We start from the raw sequence: 23425 nt of genomic DNA, 5'->3' as shown, positions 1-23425 counted from the left end.
GTGGACAACACCAAACTCAGCTTCTGCCCCAGAGGACCCCTGCTTGCCTCTCTGCCTGCAGCCTTAACCCCACTAGAGAACTGCAGAGGTGATTCTGAGCTGAGCAGGCATCTGCTCTGTGCTAAAATATCTCCTAAATTATTCACTTAACTGGAAGAGAAAGCAAGGGACATAGACTGCTGCTGAGGCAGTAGAAAAATCTGGATGGTAAAATCAGAGTGAGGGAAAACAGGAGTGTGAACAAGGAGCATAGGATATGTTGGTGTAACTGAGCATCTGCCTCAGAGCCAAAGTTAAACTTGCTGAGTCCACAGGCTAAAAGTTGCACCTGAAGGGCCTTTGACAGATCCCAATCCAAGGCTTTAGAGGCTGAAAGTTTTTTCAACCCTGGAGAGTGATACCCAGGAAAATGAATATGCAGAAAATGGATGCTCTTTGAAGAGCTCTCTCACACACAACCACGCTCTTTCCTGGATCACACTGGTAAACCTCCATAAAAGCAGAGATCATGAAGAACCAGCTGCAGCTAACATTCAAACAATCAGTTTTCATCTGGAAATATGTTAAAATGAAGTTTCTTGACCTGCACCCCACTGATTTTAAACTGAGAGTTTGGGATTGTTTGGTAGTTTGCCTCGTTTGAACACTGTGGGGTTTTATTCAGTAAAATGGCAGGTCGAATATCCCCAAAGAGACACAAATAAGCTGTACTTGCAAAATGCAGATTTGTATCCCAGAATGCACTGCAAGAGAGCTAATGGATCATGGCAAAGTTCTTATTGAGCTGGAACCTCCAAAGTAGTGCCCTAAGACAATTAGGGTTAGACAGTACTGGGGAATGAACTAAAGGCAGGAAGACTGTTGTGGCTGTATGCAGATTTAGGCATCAAAAAGATGTTAGAAATTTGGGAAGGGAGGCAGAAAAGAAATACAGAAATCACCTGAAGTCTATAAAATTCACTTCTCTCTGAGTTAATTTGAGAAGCATGGTCCATTTCATATGTTAGAGGGAATAAATTTGATGTCATTCTCCAGAGCATTACCTGCAGAAGAGACATTTCTTTTGTGTAACAAACCAAAGCTGAAGGAAGAAGGCAGTGGGTAGGAGCCACGGGTAGAGTAATTCTGACTAGAAACAAAGCTTGAAGGGTTTATAGAGAGTAAATCATGATTCACTCACTGAGTAACATGGTAGATCTTCCTGTATTTTCAGATGTGAAAGAAAATATAAATACTATCATTCAGTTCAAATTTGCTGAAATTCAGTGGCTAACATGAGATCAAAGTAGATGATCTCTGTGATGTGCCTAGGCCCTTAGAAATAACTTGTGTTTGGATACTAAAGCAAGCATTACACATTTTCGACTGCTTTCTAACTAATCATTTATCCATTTGTGCAGAAAACTTCATGGCTCCAGTGCAGGTATTGAGGAGATATACAGTATCTGTTATGTTCTACTCAGTTATTGTAGTAAAAGCCTGTCTTCTGGGAGAAATAACACTTAGGGAAGGTAAGTTGCAGAGCTGCAATGATATGGTGAAGAAAAGCATGAAGGAGAAATGATTTCCAGACCACCGGATGCATTTCTGAATTTTCTGTGCAGAAAAATCAATCTGATTTCTTATAAAATGAGCACAGTAGTACTGCTAGGAAATCTAGAGTATGAGTTAGGAAGTAAAATGGTTTCTCTTTTTATTCTCAGTGCAGTACCCGACAGTGTTAAATGATAGCATTGAACATACATACAAAATTCCAGCAATAATAACGTGAGGAAAAAAATTCACTATGCGGTGAGCTAGGTGGCAGGAGGCCAACAAGTTGCCTTTTTTGCATCTCCCAGTAACATCATACATCTGAAAGCAGAGTTCTGTCACTCCATCAGAGCGTACATGAGTCTGCAGACTGGTTCTGGGAAAGAGCAGCTTGTTGGTTTGTTCTGAGTGTCCTTGTACACTGTCGGGAACAGATCTCGATACCAAAGTTTCCCATCTCTCTCAAATGAAAGCCTCATTTTGTTTTACTGACTGTAAGAAAGGCCATTTGTTCATCCTTCTTCAAGGTTTAGTCAGAGCTTGTCCATTTGGAATGACCAGTGGTGACTGTGTAACCCCAGACCAGGCAGCATCACAGCTTACGGGAACAGAAGAAGGCAGAAAGGATCTCCTGTAACTAGCTCCCAGTGGGAATGTCAAGCCTTTCTCCCCAGTCCAGCTGTTTGTTGGCAGGCCCTGGCTTACTCTTCCCAGCATGGCAGCAAAGAGGGTCAGAGAGTCAGAAATTGCTCCGGATTCTCTTCCAGCATACTTTTTTTTTTCTTTTCCTCCCCAGTTTCCTTTTCCAGTGTGCAGCATCTCCCATCATTAGCAGAGCAGAGAGATGGGTCTGTGAGCAGCCTGTCAATCCATTAAGTTCAGTAACTATCCTCCAGAGCAGTAGCTAGCAGCATAGGACTCATTTGCAGCTAGCAGATGAAAAGCAGGAGGGCGGGAGCAAGCTGAGATCAGAAGCTCAGACTGGAAGAAACAGCAAAAGTTTCAAAAGCTTATTTCTGCAGCTGTCTTTAGGGAATAACTTGCAAGCTGGGACTTGCAAGAGTACTGACTCCAGTGCTACAGCATCTCTACCCTCTTCAACCAACTACACTGTGGTCATAATTTTAGATCATAATAAACCAATTTCCCCACGTACAGAATGGGGATTTCCTAATTACTTCTTGCAAGACACTTCAAAATTTTGGGGAAACGGAGGCTAAGTCAGAGACCACAAGGATAGTAAGGCAAAGCAGCAACATAAAGAGACCAGTGCAAGCGTGATGCTATCATGAACCACTTTCTGTGTGATCTTCACCCCAGATGCTTCCTGTAGCAGATCTTCCAGCTTTCACATTACAGTCAGCCAAAGCTGATGGTCACTAGTGGGAAGAGACTGGTTGAGTTAAAAGGTCTTTGGCTGACATGCTATGTAAAAGAGATCCATTTCTACAAGAAAATACCAACACATCTGAACTATGACATTTGCAAGTGTGACAGTTCTGCAGATGTACAACAATTCAAGGAGAAAGTCAACTTTTTCCCTATTTCCAGCATGAACTAGTGTGTGTGTGGTTTTCATACAGCTGGTGTGATACACAGAAGTTACAAAATGACAAACGGCTGAAGCTTCTGGGTAGCTTGAAGGTGTGTCATGCCTTTAGTATTTATCAGTGGGGAGGTGATGAGAGCCCTGACCCAGGTTTTAGAACTCTAGTTGGCTCCTGTTACAGCGCCATCATCATAAAACAGCAGAGAAAAAGTTTGCTGGGCTTTCTTGCGCATCATTGTCATTTGGTCCCAACCAGGGCCTCCGTCAGTAAGTTACATTTTAGCCCAAGTCTGTTCCATGTCACCTCTCCTCAGACATCTAGGATCTTTTTGCTCTTCTGTTTGATGAAAATTAGTTTTGCTAACAGAGCCACTACTGCTCCATGTTATTGACCAGGAGAATGTGGTTATGAATAATGTCTCTGTGAACCTTGTGGTGTGCATGCACCAGAAACTTGCCAGAGTCAAGCATTGATGGTAAAAAAGGCTTTTCACATCCATGAAACATGGCATCATGTACCACACAATGCTCAAGAGGAAGTTTGTTATTTAAATGCATTAATTTCACTTAATTCATTTAAATGCAATTAAATAACTAAATGGTGGAAATTACGAGAGCTGGTGAATCTGATGGCAAATCTTTTTTTTTTTTTTGCATGTTTCTGCAGATATAGGCATCTCAATCTGAAAAGAAAGACTTCTGGTATTTCCTTGTTGTGTTCCAGTGGATTGCCTGTGTGCTTTGATAAGGAGGAATTACGTTATCATTACAATATTCTCAATTAAGCTGATTGCAAAATTTCATTACATTCCTGGGAAGCTTGGAGGCCTGAGCCCAGAAAGTTAAATAACCACCCATTTTTTCTGTTTGCATAAACTGGGCAAGGGATACTTTTGCAACTGAGCAGTTGCAAAGGCATGCCTCAATTTTTTAGTGTATAATACAAGATAAATTAACAACTCAGACTTACAGAAAATGTTAGCCCTCCTAACTCAGGCACTTTTGAAGTCTAGGGGAACCACAAGGTTGCTAGTCATGTAAATTCTTTTCTCAGCTGTTTACTGAAAAAGAGGTTCTCATGAAAAGAAAGTTACACTGGAACAAAATACACAACCATGCTCATTAAACAACCCTCATTAAAATTGGGCACGTATCTGTTGCCTATAATTCAAAAGTAATAAATAATTTCAAGTTAATGTGGCCTTCAAATTCTGCCAATATGTTCATGTCACCAGCACAGTAACATCCGAAGAGCTGCAGTACAATGCAATTACCAGCAACCCACGCAAAATTTTACAAGGATACTCCTGTCAAAATATGTTGCACAGTTTGATGTTCTTAATTCTTTTGAGAAGTACTTGACAAGGTTTCCATTTCGCTGTGTTTATTTTGCATGCTTTTGAGTGGTGCCATGTTACTAAAGAGTTATTTCAAGCAGGTCAGATCTCATCAGGAGGGCATTTCCCTCAGTAATTTGTACCTAAATGTTAATGATTGTTCTCTATTTATGATGTTACTAAGGACTAAGGCTATGTTTTTAGTCTGGCACATAATCAACTTCTACTGTGCTTTTGATGGAAGAGAACTGACAGTGCCTTCTAGCTTGAAAATCCCCTAGATTTTCAATATTGCATTAGGAAAAGAAAATTTAATCTGCAGTTTCAAGCAAACTATTTATGACCAAAAGGAAAAAAATTACAACTGTGCCATAGATTTGTCCAGACAAGTCAAAGCAGAGGCGTATTGACTTTCCTAGTGTTCTTTTTCCCCACATTCTTCTCCTGAACATGTTTGCTTTAACTTGACAGTATTGTCACAGGGGGAGAAGCGGAAACAGTGCCAGAGAAGTGGGCTGGCATCGGTGCTTCCACACAACTGGAATGATTTCCTTGTGAATCACCCATCTCACAGATGAAAGTACTCATCCCTGGCTCAGAAGGTTGGGAGGCAGAAGGAGAGACAAAGTGTTCCTCGCTGCTGCCTCTCACAATGAAAACATTTTGTGTATGACTTTAACTACTCAGTGACTGTAGGGAAGGGGATTCTCTTTCATCATAGGAGTTTCATGTGCTGTTCCATTCACATTGTTCATTTTTCATGCCATTGGCAAGGAGGCAAGCTACTCATTGAGGACTTTGGAGAAGACTCTCATGATGAAATCAGTGTGCTCCAGGCACAATATTTGCCTTTCAGCTGCTCAGTAAGGAGATTCCTAAAAAGGGTTGTTTCCTGCTTACATCTCTAATGGCCATGGTCCTGGGGCAGCAGGAGAAGTGCAGGATCAGAGCACAGCTTGATGTATCTTTGACCACACCCTTTTTTCTCCCTTCCCACATGTTGCCTACAGTTCCCTGCTCCCTGGTGTCCTGAGATCAGCAGTGCTGAACTGAAGAGGCTGCGTTTTATCCAAGTTTTGGCCTGGTGTAAGAAACAGAATAAATTCTGGAGAAGCAGAGAATTGGTATTGTAGATGGCATTTCCACTCAAATCCTTCAATTATCTGTTGGAGTAAGGCAGGAATGGAAAGAAGGTGGTCTGGAAGCTGAAGCTGTAGCTTTGGACACTTGCACAGTCTGCTCTGCAGCACAGGCTCTCTGCTGCAGCTATCACTTCACCGTCAACATAGCAGAGAAGGAATGAGGGATAAGAAAATTAGTTCATTCACTCCCTACTATCAGCTGAGAGCCAGAATCCCCTGCACACAGTACGTGATTTTGGTACCGAACTATTCTGCACCAGTGTTGAGTACTGCCAGACTATCACAAATGCACACTCTGTGCACACAAGCCTTCAGGAAATGGTGTTGGAACTCCAGAAATGCCACACAAATATTTTTAAGTTTTGTTTGAATTTAACGTCAACATTCACTGAAACAAGAAAAAAATATTTCACTGTTCCAGACATGTTTTTGTTAATACAAAATATCTAACACTGTAACAGAAACTGTTTTCCTTCTGTCCCGAAAGTGGGAAAGCATTTTTAAAAAGCTTTGATAAAAGCAGAAGAAATTTAAATTACGTTAGCAATAATGAGTTAATTTAAAAGTGCTAGTAAAACACAGAGAGGGAGTAAAATGTCTGTGCACAATATTGTACAGCTTGTGTTGCTAAGGCCCTATCACTAAAAAGCAGAAACACAAAAATAACAAAAATAATTTAAACAGCAAAAAAACCTTAAAAATATTCCTGCCAACACTGGTGAACATGGAATTGTGTCCCAAGAAGCTCTGGCTAGAGGCTTGAATTGACCAAAGGAATGAAAGAAAAAGGTCAATATATAAATTAGTACATAAATATAATGAGAAAAAAAAAATCAGATGTTCTTGTGGATATCCCACAGTGTCCAGAGTGGTTGTAATGTTTGCAAAATATTATGGAAGAAAACCACTCTGTAATCTAAGCCAAATATGAAACAAGATTTTTGCTGTTTTCCCTAGAACAATTCTTGAAATGTTTCTTATATGGGAATATAACTATTAAGAAGGAAGCAAAGAAGTTCAGAAATATGCCAGCAGACAGCTTCTGAACTTCTTTTTGCAAGTAGTTCCTGAAGCATTCCCATGTGGATAGCTAGTTCAACTAAAACATTTGTTTCACTGTGTTGAGCTTAGAGGTTCCTCTTAAAAAAATTGTCATTGAGAGACTACCAATCCTTGTACAGTCCCCTGATTACTAACTGCTGCTGTTGTTTCATGTGGGCACTGGTGATACAGCCAGGAGCAGTGTGAGGAGCATCCAGGATTACAGAGCCCTTGGAACAGCAGTAAGGGACTCTGAAGCTCAAGCAGTTTCTTCATTGATTCTCCCAGTCAAAGGGAAGGTGCTTGAAAGGACCAGTCGAATCTGGCAAACCAACAAATGGTTACAGGGTATGGTGCCACAGTCAGGATTTCTTCTACTTGGACCATAGGCCCTCACTTTGAGAAACTGGGTCTACTGGGGGCTGATGGGGTCCATCTCTCAGAGAAGGGGAAGAGCATCTTCAGCCATAGGCTTGCCAAGCTGTTGAAGAGGGCTTTAAATTCCAGGTGCTGAGAGAGGGGAACCTCAGGCCATCCCACTCCTGTGAGTTTGATGTCAGCGCCAGTGAGAGATGCCCAGAGCTTGGAGAGGAATCACAGGTCAGCAGAGGAACACCTGAAGAGTGGCACAAAGGAATTAGTGACACCAGCCAGTAAGCTGGCCTCATCAGGGGCTGAACTTAAGTGCCTCTGTGCAAACACACACGGCATGGGGAAGAAACGAGAGGAATTAGACATGGGCTATGACCTTATAGCCCACAGAGATGTGGTTGGATGGCTCCTACAACTGGAGTGCTGGAAAGGGAGGATACAGGCTCTTTATGAAGGACAGGCAGGGGAGTGGAGGAAGAAGTGTTGCCCTGTGTGCCAAGGACCTGCTGGAGTGGATGGAACTCTGCCCTGGGATGGATGAAGAGCCAACTGAGAGCTTATGTATCTGGTGTAAAGGGAGAGCAGGGATAAATGACATTTTAACAGGTGCCTGCTACTGGCTACCTGACCAGGAGGACAGAGTAGATGAGTCCCTCTATAGACAGATAGGAGCAGCCTTACTTTCACAAGCCTTGGTCCTCATGGGGAATTCAAGCACCTCAATAGCTGTTGGAGGAACAGCACGGCACACTCCTGATTGTATTGATGATAACTTTCTTCTCCAAGTGATAGAGGAGCCAACAAGGAGAGGTGCTAGTCTGGATCTGGTTCTCACCAACAAGGAGGGTCTGGTGGGAAATGTGAAGACCAAGGGAGGTTTTGTCTGGATCCTTATGGGAATGGGGAGGGTGCATAAAAAGCTCACTAACCTAGAACTCAGGAGAGCAGACTTTGGCCTCTTCGTGGATCTGCTTGGTCAAATATCACGTAAAAAAGCCCTGGAGGGAAGAGGGGTCCAAGAAAGATGATTGATATTCAAGGATCACCTTCTCCAAGGTCAAGATGCGAGATTTGTGTATCCTGAGTAAGAAATCAAGCAAACAGGATAAGGGACTTTAATAAATGAGCAAGAAGTTTCTGGCAAAACTGGAACAGATTAAGAAAGTTTATGAAATGTGGAAAAAGCGACAGGCCACTTGGGAGGAATATAGGAATGGTGATGGAGCATGCAGGGATGCAACAAAGATGGCTAAGGTTCATTTGTCTTCAAATACATCAGAAGTAAAAGGAAGACTAGGCAAAATGTAGGCCTATGGTTGAATGAGGTGGGTGCCCTGGTGACAAGGGAAATAGTGAAGACAGTGTTACTCAGTGCCTTCTTTTCTTCTGTCTTTACTGATAAAACTAGCCCTTAGGAATCCCAGTCACTGGGGGCAAGAGAGAAAGTCTGGAGAAAGAACAACTTTGTTTTGGTGGAGGAGCATTTGTTTAGAGATCATTTAGGCAAACTTGACAGGCACAAATCCATGGGCTCTGATAGAATGCACCCATGAGTGCTGAGGAAGCTGGCAGGTGTTGCTGCTAAGCCAATCTCCACAATCTTTGAAAGGTCATGGAGAACACAAGGGATGCCTGAGGACTGGAGGAAAGGCAGTATCACTCCAGTCTTCAGAAAGGACAAGAAGGAGGACCCAGGAAGCTGCAGATCAGTCAGCTTCACCTCCATCCCTGGAAAACTGATGGAATAACTCATCCTGGACGTCATCTCTAAGTGTGTGGATGAAAAGAAGGTTATCAGGAGTAACCAGGTTCACCAAGGCAAAATCATGCTTGACCAACCTCGTAGCCTTCTATGGTGGAGGAACTGGCTGAGTAGAGAAGGGAAGAGTAGCGGGTTTTGTCTGACTTGACTTCAAAGAGACTTTTGACACTTTTGACAGTTTCCCTTAGATCTTCATAGGTAAGCTCAGGAAGTGTGGGTTGTCTGAGAGAACACTGAGGTGGATTGAGAACTGGCTGGACGGCAGAGCTCAGAGGGTTGTGATCAGTGGAACAAGGTCTTGCTGGAGGCCTGTAGCTACTGGGGTTCCCCAGGGGTCAACACTGGCCCCAGACTTGTTCAATTTATTCATCCATGACCTGCAGGCAGGGACAGAGTGTGCCTCAGCAAGTTCTCTGGCAACAAAAATCTGTGAGGGGTGACTGATACCCCAGACTGCTGTGCTACCATTTGGTGAGACCTGGACAGCCTGGAGAGTTGGGCAGAGCAGAACTTAATGAAGTTCAACAAAGACAAGTGCAGTGTCTTGCACCTGGGGAGGAACAACCCCAGGCACCAGCACAGGCTGGGGACCAACCTGCTGGAAAGCAGCTCTGTGGAGAAGGACCTGGGGGTCCTGGGGGCAAAAAGCTGTCCCTGAGCCAGCAGTGTGCCTGTGTGGCCAAGAAGCTCAATAGTCTTCTGAGGTGCAGCAGAAAAAGCACTGCCAGCAGGTCGAGGAAGTTGATCCTGTCCTTATACTCTGCCCTGGTGAGGCACGTCTGGAGTGCTGTGTCCAGTTCTGGGATCCTCAGAACAAAAGAGACAAGGAGCTCCTGGAGTGGGTCCAGTAGAGGGCTGTGAGGGTGATGAGGGGACTGGAGCATCTCTCCTGTGAGGAAAGGCTGAGGGAGCTGGACCTGTTCAGCCTCGAGAAGAGCCAACTGAGAGCAGATCTTGTCAAGATATACAAATATCTGAAGGGAGGGTGTCAAGAGGATGGGGCCAGACTCTCTCCAGTGGTGCTCAGCAACATGACAAGTGTCAATGGGCACAAATTGAAACACAGGAAGTTCTGTGTGAATAAGAGGCAAAGTTCCCTTCCAATCTCAGTAATTTCATGATTCTGTGATTCTGTGAAATGTTGTAAGAACACTCTCTTGCTTCTGTAATAATTTTTAGTAGCTTAAAACCAAAAACATTATTTTTAATTTTTATCTGCCCCTGTAAGTTTTTTTCTGGCAGGCCGTTTTTCAGGTTCAAATGCACATATGATGGGATCAGATGCCTAGTTTGATTTTGTATTTACTTTTTACAAGAGGATGATCTAAGCATTTGTTCTAAAGTCAGTTTTGCTATATTAGCTTTGCATATGCAAGCAGACAAGAGAAGCAGGAACTTCTTAGCTGGATTTCAAAAATCCAAAACGGTACAGATAACCATGTGTGAGTGAAATTTCCTTTTGCAAACCATTTTATATGAATTCTGATGCAATACACTGATACTGAAGCTTCTTTCTGTAAAAGGTATTTCAATCCTGAAGCAGCAGAGGGAGCTATGCCGACACAATCGGCTGTATTCCCAGGCTTCTGCAGCTGTGAATGGAGACTTTTGTGTGCTGCCTGTTCCTGACGTCTGTAGAGGTTAATATGTTGGAAATATACTAAACTGTGATAGCAGCCTCAGGGAAGGGGTAGAGCATGTGTTTGAGGGGTGACCAACAAGATGAAAAAGCAAAATAGGATGCAATGTTCAAATGGTCTTAGGCACTAAAAATCCTAAAGGACCTTGCAGTTTGGTGGGATGCATGCTTTTCAGGCGCTTTGACATTTTTGAAAATCACATTTTTATTTCAAGAATGCGGGGAATTCCAGTCATTACTTTGGGAGCCCAGACTGGCCTTTTTACCATCACCTACATCTTCCTACATCTTCGTTTTCACAATGGCATCAACTCACAAAGCTTTTTGCCATCTCCTCAAAACATATACTCTACTGGCTGCTCCGAGGTGTGAGCATGCACTGACAGTAAGACACATGCTTAAACACGTGGTTGAATAAATAAGAGCATCATTGCTTATACTTAGACGTATATGCCAGCCTTTTATAATTCTCCTTGAAGAGATTAACTTGCAAGCCGGTTAATGCAAAGCAGTAAGTCCTTTGGGAGCTAAATATCTGGTAAAGCTTTTAAGTTTTACACATAGCCACATGCACTCTTCACATATGTTGGATGACTTTATATGTATATATATGTTTCTGTGTATATGGATTTGTACACATATAAAAAGACTCTCATGAATCTGTGTAACTATATACATATCCCTTTTCCTATCTCACTTGCTACCAACCTCCTAATCCACCCTCCTCCCTCCAGATTTGAGGGGGAACCGCCAGGGAAATATGTAAATACAAACACAAACAGTGTCTCAGAGGTCGCCACAGAGCCTTTGGTTCTTAGTTCAGTAGAGTGAAATTGTCCAAGGTAGAGCAAAAACTAAAGAAAACATAGCCCTGTGGAAACTATAAGTGTTAGACTCCATTCCTACCTCTTCAGGGATCCTAAGGCAGCTCTTAAATAACCAAGTTTTCAAAATTATTAAGTTGAGGAAGGGAAGTGTACTCATCCACAGGCATCCTTTTGAGCCTGTAGCCTGTTCATTCTTGCAAATTTTCATTGCAGCCAGAAAGTTAATATGGGGGGAGACAGGGAGGGGAAGAGGTGTAAGGAAAAAGATGAGTTTCTCCTTTAGTGTTGCAGTGGCAGAGCAGGGTGTGGGTGAGCAGGGAAAATATAAACCACTTTGGGACTTGTCACAGTACCACGAGTGCTGTCAGCACTGCCTTGTGTTTTGACCTCAGGAGACCCAGGACTTTCTCCCATTGCTGTTTCCCACTGATTTGAGACAGGACAGGATCTAACCTGCAGCAGCAGGAAGCTCCAGGCTTTGGAGTGCCACTGTGATGGAAACTTCTAGCTTCTAGTGCCCAGTCTCTGGCTCTTTAGGCGAGCAGTATGTTTAGTAGCAGGTCTTTTCTTGACTCAGTACAATTTTTTTTAGACGTCTGTTTTGGTGAGAGACTGCTTCAATCTGTTTATCCAGGAGTCTGCTACACACCTGTAGAGCTTTTACTGTTTGCTTGTTTTCAGGAGTGGGGATCAGATAAGACAAATTAGGTTTTAATCCTCATTACACGTGTATTTAGCAGTCAAATACTGCAGTCTTTAGTGTGTGAGATAAAAGATCAAGATTTAATATGCTGATTGTTTGGAAAGCACTTATCATAAAAATGTGTATCTCTAATAAAAATACAAGGCAAATGTATATATATGGAAATTATTAGACTAATTGAATTTCAAGTACTTCTCGCAAAGATATAGTGTTGATACCAGAAAAATGGACTCTTGACTTTGTATGGAATTATAAAAACATTGGTTTTGTTCAGTCAGAGCACTTTAATATTAAATTATTTGTTCTTTTTACTCAGTACATTAAGAAGTTAGGGAATAACAGAGAGATCCACAGTAAAAGAAGGTTCTCAAGCTGTCTACAAAACATGTTTTCTGAAGCATTTCCCCGACTTCTCTCAAAGTCCAGGGACAAGATGGGGAGTCACATCACTGTAGGCAGGAAGAGCAGCAGTGAGCACATGGGGGCCCATGTAATCATAACTGTGCGGGTGTTTTGATCCCCCTGGAGAGGATGGGTTTCAGCAGCTGGGAGGATCTGGACCAGTGCAATGCTTAAGCTACTTTCTCTCCAATATTGCTCTTGACCATTAGTCATAGAGGTACTGAAATTAAAGGATTGAGAGGCCACCTCACGCTTGACGTGGGAACTCACTGAAGCCCAGCAAACATGGATGCACTTCCAGTATTGTAATGGGCCTCACAGCAAGATGGTTAAAGCATCAGCCACCTTATTAGTTTGGTAAATCCACTTCTGGTTTCCCTCATGGCCACTTTCTCTCTGTGAGTTGGTGTTTTTCTTAGCCAAGTGTGAAACCTCTTGAAACCAGAAAGTCCCCAGCTCCATGCAGGTACCAGCAGTGTAAATAATGCCCCCAAACTCATGTCTCAGATACATCACTCATTAGTGGAAACCTTCTCAGGCTGTGAGAATCAGGTACCACAGTTCTTAATGAAGGTTCAGGTATTCCCTTAAAAATCACGCCACTTCATTTTAATGAAGCAATTGTTTGTGAGACTTGCAGTCAATTTGCTGCACTGTAACAAAAGGGTTTGTCTGTGTGTTTCCTGGTTTTTTGGAGAAAACAGAAATGGCTTACAAAAGAGAAAGACTGAACAGTGCAGTTGATTTGAAATGAGCCCTTTAGTTGTACCAAGTCATTATCACTGCAGAAAAAGTCTGAAGCACTGGCACAACTCACTACAGCTGAGATTGAGTGCCCCTCAAAATCTTTACCATACAGTCAGTAAACAAGAGATAGAATCAACAGCAAATGTCAACAGTGTATTTCCATTACACATACCAAAAAAAAAAAGACAAAGAAACATAGTCATGTAACTATATAAACATTGTTTGTCAATCATGAGTGATAAAGGCTTATGGGGCTTTTGAGAAGTGGTTAAATTCCTTAACCATCCATATCTAGACAACCCTATAGCTCTGGGCATGAAATGGTGGTAGCAGAAAGGGCTTATTACTCCAGTGTGAAAAAATGTCAGCAAACCCCATTTTGATGAATACTCTGGGTTGGGTTTTTTTTACACAAAACATCATCTATGTTCCTGAAGATCTTATTTTCCATCCTGGGGCAAGGTAAGGATTGGAGCTTGAAATCCCCCGCATTCTACAGATCCCGTCAAAAGCTCTCAGACCTTAAAAGCTGCTCTCTAAGTAAAAAGAAAGCTACAATTTTCAAGTGGTGACTGAAACTAGTAGAAGAAGCTTTAGCAGAAGCCATGCATGTTCTTGAGCTTGTGCTGGCATTGCCAGCATTGGAAATACTGGTGCGTGAAATGGCAGGAGTCGAACCAGGAGTTTCTTCTTTCTGGAAAGCATATCTCCTTTAAGGTGACCTTTACTAGGACAGAGGTTAGTTATGCTGGGCAAAGATCTCAGGTCCTCCCTTCAAAGGGTGAGGACACTAGTGTACAAATATGAATAAGTTTTAAGATCAAACATTAGCATACTTACCACATTAGCACAAAAAGAAACCCAAAACCCAAGAGTGGATTCTTCACAGTTTGCACACAGCTGATCCGGGGCAAATGGCAACATGAAGATGAGTGTTTGCCTTAATAAACTTCAAGGATATTCTATGCCATATTTATGTGATGGAGATTGAAAGAGCATCCTTTAAGACTGCTTGGAAATGTGTTGGCACAAATTTGTTCCTATTCCTAAATTCTTAGTCATTATGAATCATTGACCTCTTTTGACAAGCCGCTCCCTCACCTATAAAGAGATTTATTTGTAGGCTTTTAGAACAATATATGGATTAAGAAAGAGCTGCTTATTTTGGTTAACCACCAGACAGTTAGACTGCACTCACAACACATAAGCAAGCAGAATGTTCAGTTATAAAGTTTGGCTGCATTCTAATATAAACATCATCTATCCTCCAAGGCTGCCTTTTCAGGGGAAATTGGGATCATACCACACAGCATCCCCAGTTAGCATCTTCTCTCTATCTAGGCTTCTCAGTTGAGAAAAAATAATTTTCATTAAATCACAGATTTGCCATTTTTCTTAGAAAAATAATGAACTACCCTTCTGTGCCTCGCAATGTGCAATAGTTTGCTAGCTCTGAATGTGAAATAAAAGCATTCTTCTTTGAGCTGATTATAAAAAGATTATAAAATTTTGGAGTTGCTGATAGCATTTAGATGGGACAATATTTTCCCGGTGTTTGAGAGTTCAGCCATTTTTATTCTCCGTTCTTCCCAACACTTCTATAGATTACAGGAGTTAAACTACCAAAACAACTTAAAGGCAGCTAACCACAAACAGAAAATTCTCCAGTCATGGAAACACAACATCACACAGGCAGACCTGGAAAACAGATAGACACTGATGCCTCCAGTTCAGGCTGCTGTGGCCAGGTTGAGCACCTTCATATCACTGTGGAGTGTTCAGGATATTTTTGTGCTTTTCAATCAAGGTGCCATCCTTTGAAGGAAAACCAGGAATGCTTCTATTTAGTAAATTTTGTCAGGGTTGTTCAAAGTAGGAGTCCCCAGGTGCCTTCTGGTCCCGCTGAATTGGGATTTCTGTCCTGGCGCAAATTTCAGCTGATGCATTGTTGCATCTATATTATGCTTGCTCTGAGTCTGAGGCAGTGGGGAAAGCATGAGAAACTTTCAAAAGCAAATATAAAATTGCCCAGTGTTGCAAACACTTGGGAACACAATGAGGACACGTCATTGCCTGGTTTGTTTCTCTTCTCCATAAGTATTTGGTATGCAAGTAATTCTAATCTTATGAGCCCTTCTTTGGAAATCCTTCTTTTGCTTATAATTGAACTTCACTGCTAATACACAGGGTCAGATTCAAGGTCCATTAAGCCAAGTAGCTTTACTTTGGGTGACTGTGTTTAATGAAGGAAATAGTAACACAATGCCACTTCCAGAATTAAAGCCAAGTCAGTATCCCAAAGCACATGGGACATGGTCTTCACAACAGAGCTGTGCCTGCTGATCCTGAACACATCCTCAGGAGATATAGTACTAGGTTAAACTACTCCCTCTGATGGTTTTGAAGGCCTGCTCCTTCCCTCCCCTCTTCCCCCCCATTCCTTTTGCATTTGTCATTTGAGGAAATCAGTAGTGCTTGGGAGGGGTTTATCTCCCTTACAAGTCTTGAAGTTTTCATTGTGGCATCACCCTGACGGTTACAAATTATTTCTAGCACCCTTGCCTCACCTAATGAGCTAATGGATGTGGAGGCAGTGGCACTGCTGGTTTACATGTTGAGATTCCCCTTCAATTACAAGAAGTCCTTCATCTACCCCAGGAAGCAACGTAGATGTGTCAATTAACACTGGGAGTGAAGGAAGAAGTTTGACCAACACTTTCAGAAGTGTTGAACAAGGCTGAATCAGCAATGGGTGTAGGGATTCACATAGGCTCTCCCTGATGGATGAAGAAATGAACTCAGAAAGTGACCATGCTCGCCTGGTTTAGAGGAAAAGCGAGGTGGGATGCACCTCCCCTCCCTTCCCCTCCCTTCCTCTCTCCTCCTCTCCTCTCCCTTTTCCCTTCCCTTTCCCCTTTCCCTTCCACTTCCCTCCCCTTCCCTGGAGAAGAGAACATTAATTTTGAGAGCTAGCATTCTGGTTTTTTAAGTGTGCTAAGCCCTTGGGAAGTAACACAGAACTGGGCCTGGATCTCATAGCTGTGTGTAACATTAACTCCTGTGATAAACCAGATAGGTCCAACCTATCTCAAACAGCACACCCTAAATGTATTATTACTTCTGTGCCTCTCATCCTCCACTGTGAAAATCAGGTAATAGCCTCTGGTGTCATCATGGTGATAATTGCATCTTTATGAAGCTTTCAGATAATAGAATAAAGCCATAATAATTGAAGAAATAAATAGCATCTAATTTTCATCCAATTCTAAATACTTTGTAACTACTGGAGAATGAAGGAAAATTGGAGAAAGGGCAACACATAAACATTAAAATGGGGGACAGTTCCACACTTTGGAATGAGAGAGAAATAACAATATATTCTTACTGAATAAAACACATTACTTGTCCCCTAAGCACTACATAAATTTGAGGTCAGGCTGTTGAAGCCTGGATCATGATCCATCCACAAAAAAACAACTAAACTGTGGACACAGGCATTATCTAAAATTTCAGTGCTTAATAATGCAAGTTTAAAGTTCTTGTTTAATTGTCCATGCAAATATATACTGATAGTAAGAGCTTAATCTTTTTCCTTTTTACATTTGAGATACAGATCTTGATAATCTCATATTTGTAACTAATACAGCTGTAATTCTGTCAGGAGGTTTTAGTGGTAACAGAAACCCCAAGATCAGAACTCCAGATACCTTATCTCCAAATTGCATGTAGTTAGGAGGACCTTGAGAGAACTGAGAGTGGAAAGTTTGTTGAAGTGCTGATTTAATGGTAGTTTTACTGCTGTAGTCCTTTGTTCAGACTTCATCTGCAGAAGCTGGTATTTGTCTTTGAAGATGTGCGCTGGACAGGAATAAGAATCCATGTCTACCTGTGTCTGCTGTTTTGAGCTCTGCTGGGAGGACAAAGCCAGCCTTCACCAGTCTGCCCTACAGAGCTGGATCCTGCCCTTTGCTCAGCAAGGCCAGCAGTAACCCGTGCAGGGAAGGTGGCAGTGAATTAGGGAACGTAGCTCTGCCATCCCATCTGTCTGTCAGGAGACTGTCTTCTTGTTTCTAAAATGGAGTTAGTTTGTTTCTTGCACATGTTTATCTCCAAGGCATATACAATCAAGATCTACCTTTTTGGGCTAACATTCACACTTCCCTTCTGCCTGTGATCTGAATCATTGTCTCTGCTTAAAGAACTGAGATGCCTCACAGGCAGCAGAGAAGGATATTCCACCTGACATACAACATGCCACAGGGAATTTGTAGGGAAACTGAATGTTCCTTGCTCCCTGGCAGACACTGGCCTGGATCACCACAGTGTACCAGCACATGATCTTCACTGTGACTAACACTGTTTAGAGCCAGAAAAAGAAAACACTTTCCTACTTCATCATGTCGTGCCAGATGTTCCTCTGCAGAGCTGTCCCAGTGCTCCCTGCAACTGGTCACATCTGCCTATGTATTCCCCTAATGCTTTTACCTTGGCAAGAGCTTCCCAGATCCTGTCCCACCATGTGAATGCTGTCCTTGGGAAGGAGATTTCAAGGGAATGTGAACAGATGCTGTTTCAATGAAGTTCCTGAACCTGACTGAGAAATTGCCATTTCTCAAATACTTGACTGCTGCACACAGCTTTTTTCTTTTAAACCTGTGACAATTGAATAAATCTGAGTGAAATGAGAATGAAATAATGTTCTGTTCTCAGTGGTTTTTTTCAGTAGACCAGACTCAAAATCCTCCCACAGACCTATACAAGTTCAGAATACTTTGGGTTTGTATTGCAGAATCACATAATCGTTTAGGTTGGAAAAGACCTCTGAGACCTTTCGCTGATCACTACCTTGTCAACCAGACCATAGTACCAAATGCCATGTCCGTCATTTCTTGAACACATCCAGGGATGGTGTCTCTATCACCTCCCTCGGCAGTCCATTTCAGTGCTTAAACTTTGCTGTGAAGAAATTCCTCCTGATGTTCAGCTTTAATGTCCCCGGTACAGCTTGAGGCTCTGACCTCCTGACCAGATGACCTCCCAGACAACTGTCACTAGTTGCCTGGGAGCAGAGATCGATCTCCTACCTGCCTACAACCTCCTTTCAGTCAGTTGTAGAGAGTGATAGGGTCTCCCTTGAGTCTCCCTTTCTCCAGGCCGAACAATCCCAGCTCCCTCAGCTGCTCCTCATAAGATTTACACTCTAGACCCTTTAACAGCTTTGTTGCCCCTCCTCTGGAAATGCTCCAGCACCTGAAGGTCTTTCTGCAGTGAAAGGCCCAGAACTGGATAAAGGACTCGAGGTGCAGCTTCACCAGTGCTCAGTACAGGGGGACAATCACTTTCTTGGTACTGCTGGCCACACTACTCTTGATACAGGCCAGGGTGCCATTGGCCTTCTTGGTCACCTGGGCACACTGCTGGCTCATGTTCAGTTGGCTGTCAACCAGCACCCCAAGGTCCTTTCCTACCAGCCTGCTTTCCAGCCATTCTGCCCCAAGCCTACATGGGGTTGTTGTGACTGAAGTGTAGGACCCAGTACTTGACCTTGTTGAACCTCATGGCATTGATATCAGCCCATAAATCCAGCCTGTCCAGATCCCTCTGCAGAGCCTTCCTACCCTCCCACCCAACTTGGTGTCATCCATGAACTTACTGAGGGCACACTCAATCCCCTCAAGTAGATCACCAATAAAGATGTTAAACAGGACTGGTACAGCTATTGAGCCCTGAGGAACACCACCAATGGGTGTAGCTCCATTCACCACCACTCTCTGGGCTCAGCCATCCTGGCAGTTTTTAACCCAGCAAAGAGTGCACCTGTGTAAGCCAGCTTTTCCAGGAGAATGCTGTGGGAGACAGAATCAAAGGTTTTGCTGAAGTCCAGGTAGACAGTGTCCACAGCCTTTCCCTCTTCTACTAGGTGGGTCACCCTGTGATAAAAGAAGATCAGGTTGGTCAAGCAAGACCTGTCTTTCCTAAACCCACGCTGGCCGGACCTGATTCTCTGGTTGTCCTGTATGTGTCGTGTGACCACTCTCAAGATGATCTGTTCCACAGCCTTCCCTGGCACCCAGATCAGCCTGACAGGCCTGCAGTTCCCTGGATACTCCTTTCAACCCTTGCTGTGGATGGCTGTCACATCTGCCAATCTCCAGTCATCTGGGACATCCCCAGTTAACCAGGGCTGATGATAAATGACGGAGAGTGGCTTGGCGAGCTCCTCTGCCAGCTCTCTCAGTACCCTTGGATGGATCCATCTGGTCCCACAGGTTTGTGAGTGTCTAAGAGGCACAGCAGGTCCTCAGCAACTTTCTCCTGGGCTGCAGGGCATCTATTCTGCTCCCTGTCCCTGTCTACCAGCTCAGGGGGCTGATGACCCTGAGGATAACTGGTCTTACTGTTAAAGACCAAGGCAAAGAAGGCATAAAGTGCCTCAGCCTTTTCCTCATCCTTGGTGACTGTGTTCTACCCCCAGGTCTGACAAAGAATAGTGAATTTTCTTGGCACTCCTTCTGCTGTTATGTATTTATAAAAAGGCTTTTTATTTTATTTTACACCAGTGGCCAGATTGAGTTCTAGCTGAGCCTTCGCTTTTATAGTTTTCTCTTCGTATGATCTAATAATGTCCTTGTCCTCTTCCTGAACTGCTTGCCCCTTCCAAAGGTTATAAACACTCTTTTTTAACCTGAGTCACTGCTAAAGCTCCTTGTCCAACCAGGCTGGTCTTCTTCCCCCACAACTCGTCTGTTGGCACATGGGCACGGCCTGCTCCTACACCTTCAAGATTCCCTTCTTAAAGGACATCCAGGTTTCCCTTTGCCCAGGACCCCTTTGTTATTAAGAACTGATACTCAAGAGTCTCTCTGAACCAGCGACCTGAGTAGGCCAAAGTCCTCCCTCTGGAAGTCCAAGGCAGAGGTTTTGTTGATCCCTTCCTTACTTCACCAAGAACTGAAAACTCTACCATTTCGTGGTCACTGTGCCCACAATGGCCTCCAGCTATCACAACTCCCTTCTCTGTTCATAAGCAGCTGGTCTAGCAGGGCATCATGCCTGGTAGGCTTAATTACCGTGTCAGGAAGTTATCTTCCACACCAGGAACCAAGGTAGTTATTTTATGTCCTCTGGTAGAAGAACCAAATTGTCCAGTGAATAGTAGCCTCAGCAGTAGTGGTATCTCTGGCCTTGTCAGAAAAAAATTTCTTCAGAATTTTAGAAAACGACATCTTCAGTTATTGTCTTAAATACAGCTTCAGACTGTATATACACTGCAAAAGTATAGGAAAAATCACTCTTGCTGTTCCAAAGGGCTTAAGATACATATTATAGCTACACCAGGAGTATTTTACTGGCATCAAAGTATGAGTATACTTCCTTCTCCCATTGCTACATTTGGCACAAAATAGGCTGGCTATATTCTAGTTTTTCCAGTCTAATTACATCTGTACTGAGGTGACCTGCAGCATTCTGTCAGTAGAGACTGTCCTCCTTCACCCCCCTGGATGAAACTGTGGCAAATGAGACCTGAAGAGCACAACTGGTCCTTGTTGAGCATTGTGCACCTCCTTCATCTGTCTCAAGGGCTCGGTGGAGTCCCAGCATTTCTAAGCATCACTGACAGAGCTGTCAAGAGAGCTTGTTTTTCTTTTATGTTACAGTTTCAAGCACAAGGCCGAGAAAGTGAGCCATCCTTTCCTGACTGAGATTTCTCAGTCTTGCTTTAGCAACAGAATGGGAAGAAGGCAGGGAAAACATCTGATCCAAATTGGGCTTCTGAGTTTTTTGGTCTTTCCTTGTCCATGTTCCAAGTCCGTGTTTAGCACAGCTGACATCTCTAAGATAAGGGATACCCCAGATTGCCATGACCTCACACTGTACCTATTGAAGACTGTTTCACTGTGTCCAAAGATTGCTTCATAAACAGCATCTTTGCCTAAATGATGTCCTGGCTGCCAGATGTGGAGGTTTATCCACTAGTATACATAGAAGACGTGACAGCCTCTTGGGATTTTACAGGCTGAGTCACTGGATAGTGACTAAGAATGATTATTCATCGGTAGCTGACAACTAAACAATCTTCCAGCCTTTTGGAACAGCATCCATCAAAGCTTTGCAGAAAGTTGACTTTAACCCCATATTTAGTTATCAGGTTTTAGGTTGCACATTATGAATAACATCGTGATTCAGATGTCTCAGAGATGTTCAGAAACCTCTTACCATAAGAGTTCCCTGTCATAGTTATTAATCATAACATTCCCAGAAGCAGATCCTCCCATACACCATGCAGGTGGTGGAAAGCAGCCTTCTCCATTCATTTCCCAAGTGCACAACAGAGGAAAAAAATTGAGAAGAAACCTGTAGCCACTTCCTGTGTACAGGAGTAAGGGCAGTTATTCAAGGCTACTGACTCTGCCATGCAGCAAGGATATTAATTTTTCATAGCTCTGATTTTCCAAATAGGGTGATCTTCCTTTGCTGTCTCTGGAGTTTGTTGCACTGGTGGAAGAGCTGTCTCCATATCCTGAGTGAAGATACTAGATCCAAAAGTGCAAATCCTTTACTTTCTGCATACTTTGGGGGGTGGTTCAAGGGGACTGGTCACAGAGGTGGTTCTGCTGTGCAGAACAGCAGGTACATGAGGAGATGCAAAGGAAACTCCCTCCTCTGCAACTACCTGCTCTGCATGAACAAGCCCCACCTAGAACACTTCAAGAGGCAATGACAGAGATCCTGCAGAAAGGTCTTTGGGACATAAAGGCGACTTTGAAAACAAATACTACTGCTGTAGCCTAAAAGGCATGTTTTTTTCTGGCCAAATACATCTGCTGCACCAGCATCCAAAGTGTACACAATTTGAGTGGGAAGCTGGCAGCAGAAGAAAAGGGAAGAAAAAAACCAAATTATTTTAATTCCGTGTACAAAAAAATACATTTTAAAATTTAAACTTCATTTCTTCTGAACTCCAATAAAGAATTCTTTAAAAAAGGAACATGATTTGATATTAGAAACTTAAGCTTATATATAAACTAAAATCCTTATTATTGTGCATTTTTTAAAACTCATCCTTCTTGAAATTTGTAACCCCCCTAAAATTACTGTCACGTTCACATGAGAAATACCTAAAATGCCAAATAGCTGTGGGATAATTGCTGTTTACTTGACATTTGTTGCTGCCCTGATTTCAGCAGACATACGCTTGTACAGTTCAACCATCAAGCTTAACATCAGCCACTTTGCAAAGCTAAATAATTCAGCTGTTTGCATTTGCTTACTAATTGCTGAGAGCAGCCATCCACACAAAGGATTAAGTGACTATTATTCTTCAGAATAATATAAGTCTTATTCTGCAGGAAGTCTGAACAAATGTCATCTGGTACTTTCATGTATAGCATCTGTAGGAATAAGTTAATGGAATACAGCAAGTTAAAAATATGTTTGGGTCTATATGTCAAATTCCAACCTGATGTGCTTTCAACTCCAGAAAAACATTTTGGAATGGAAGTAGCAATTGGCTCTTAACTTCCATCTACTACTACTGAACTGCTGTGTTACTACTAGAACGAAACAACTCGTTTAAAAAAAAAAAGACCCAAAACAAATAAGCCATCAAGTCCAAAAGCATCTGAAAGCTTGCAGTAAACATTAATGAAGACAGCAGACTCTTCTATGATAGGGTGCTGAAAACAATACAGCAGTATATAATCAAATGAATACTTTATGAGTCATTATAAATCTGTCTTGCAATGGTGACTAGAAACTAGAATTACATTCTTTTCCTAAACACTTTTAACTTAGTGGAGCTTATTTCAGAATTTTTACAAGCGGCTGGGACTTTTAAAAGATTTCCTTCCCTTTGCATTGATAACTCCTCCATAGAGTTCATCAGTAAGAAATCAAAGAATTCATCTTGAGGCAGTAATTTTCAGAGTGTTCTGCTCAGTTTGACTAATCTGCTATGTATACATCTCAAGGGTTCTTTCCCTGGTTAAATAAATACAGAGGCTTTCACTAACTCTTGCACTTGCTGCTCTGCAAGTAGCAATGACACTAATTTAGCAAAAGAAAAATGGCTGCACTGAATTTAGCTATAAATTATTAGATGGTATCTCTGCATATATAAAAGTAATTTTATTTCCTTTGTAGCTTTCACAAAGGGTTGATGTCTAAGGCTGTGGTTCTTTGGTGCATCTCAGTGACATCCACGGGGCCTCAATAAGCAAGGGACTGTGCCTGCACAGCAGGGTGTGGTGTTGTGGTGATACTGTTGTGGATAACAGGAGATGCAGCTGAACAAGTGCAGTGCCATAGCTCCACAGGTGCCTTGAACTTGGAGTAGCTAGCTCTTCAGATGGGCAGGTCCATGAGCTAGTG

At 42.7% G+C, this 23425-nt stretch overlaps 1 protein-coding gene across 2 annotated transcripts in view; it reads left to right on the top strand.

Moving 5' to 3' along the window:
- NRG1 (neuregulin 1) overlaps positions 1-23425 on the top strand; it is a 292420-nt gene that overhangs the window by 39127 nt on the left and 229868 nt on the right. The window lies entirely within an intron of this gene.

Source organism: Manacus vitellinus, unplaced genomic scaffold, assembly GCF_001715985.3.
Source record: "Manacus vitellinus isolate BGI_N305 unplaced genomic scaffold, ASM171598v3 scaffold_9_pilon, whole genome shotgun sequence".
In the NCBI taxonomy this organism is placed as follows: Eukaryota; Metazoa; Chordata; class Aves; order Passeriformes; family Pipridae; genus Manacus; species Manacus vitellinus.
The sequence above is the reverse complement of the archived record's forward strand: the minus strand, read 5'-3'. Positions and strand labels throughout refer to the sequence as shown.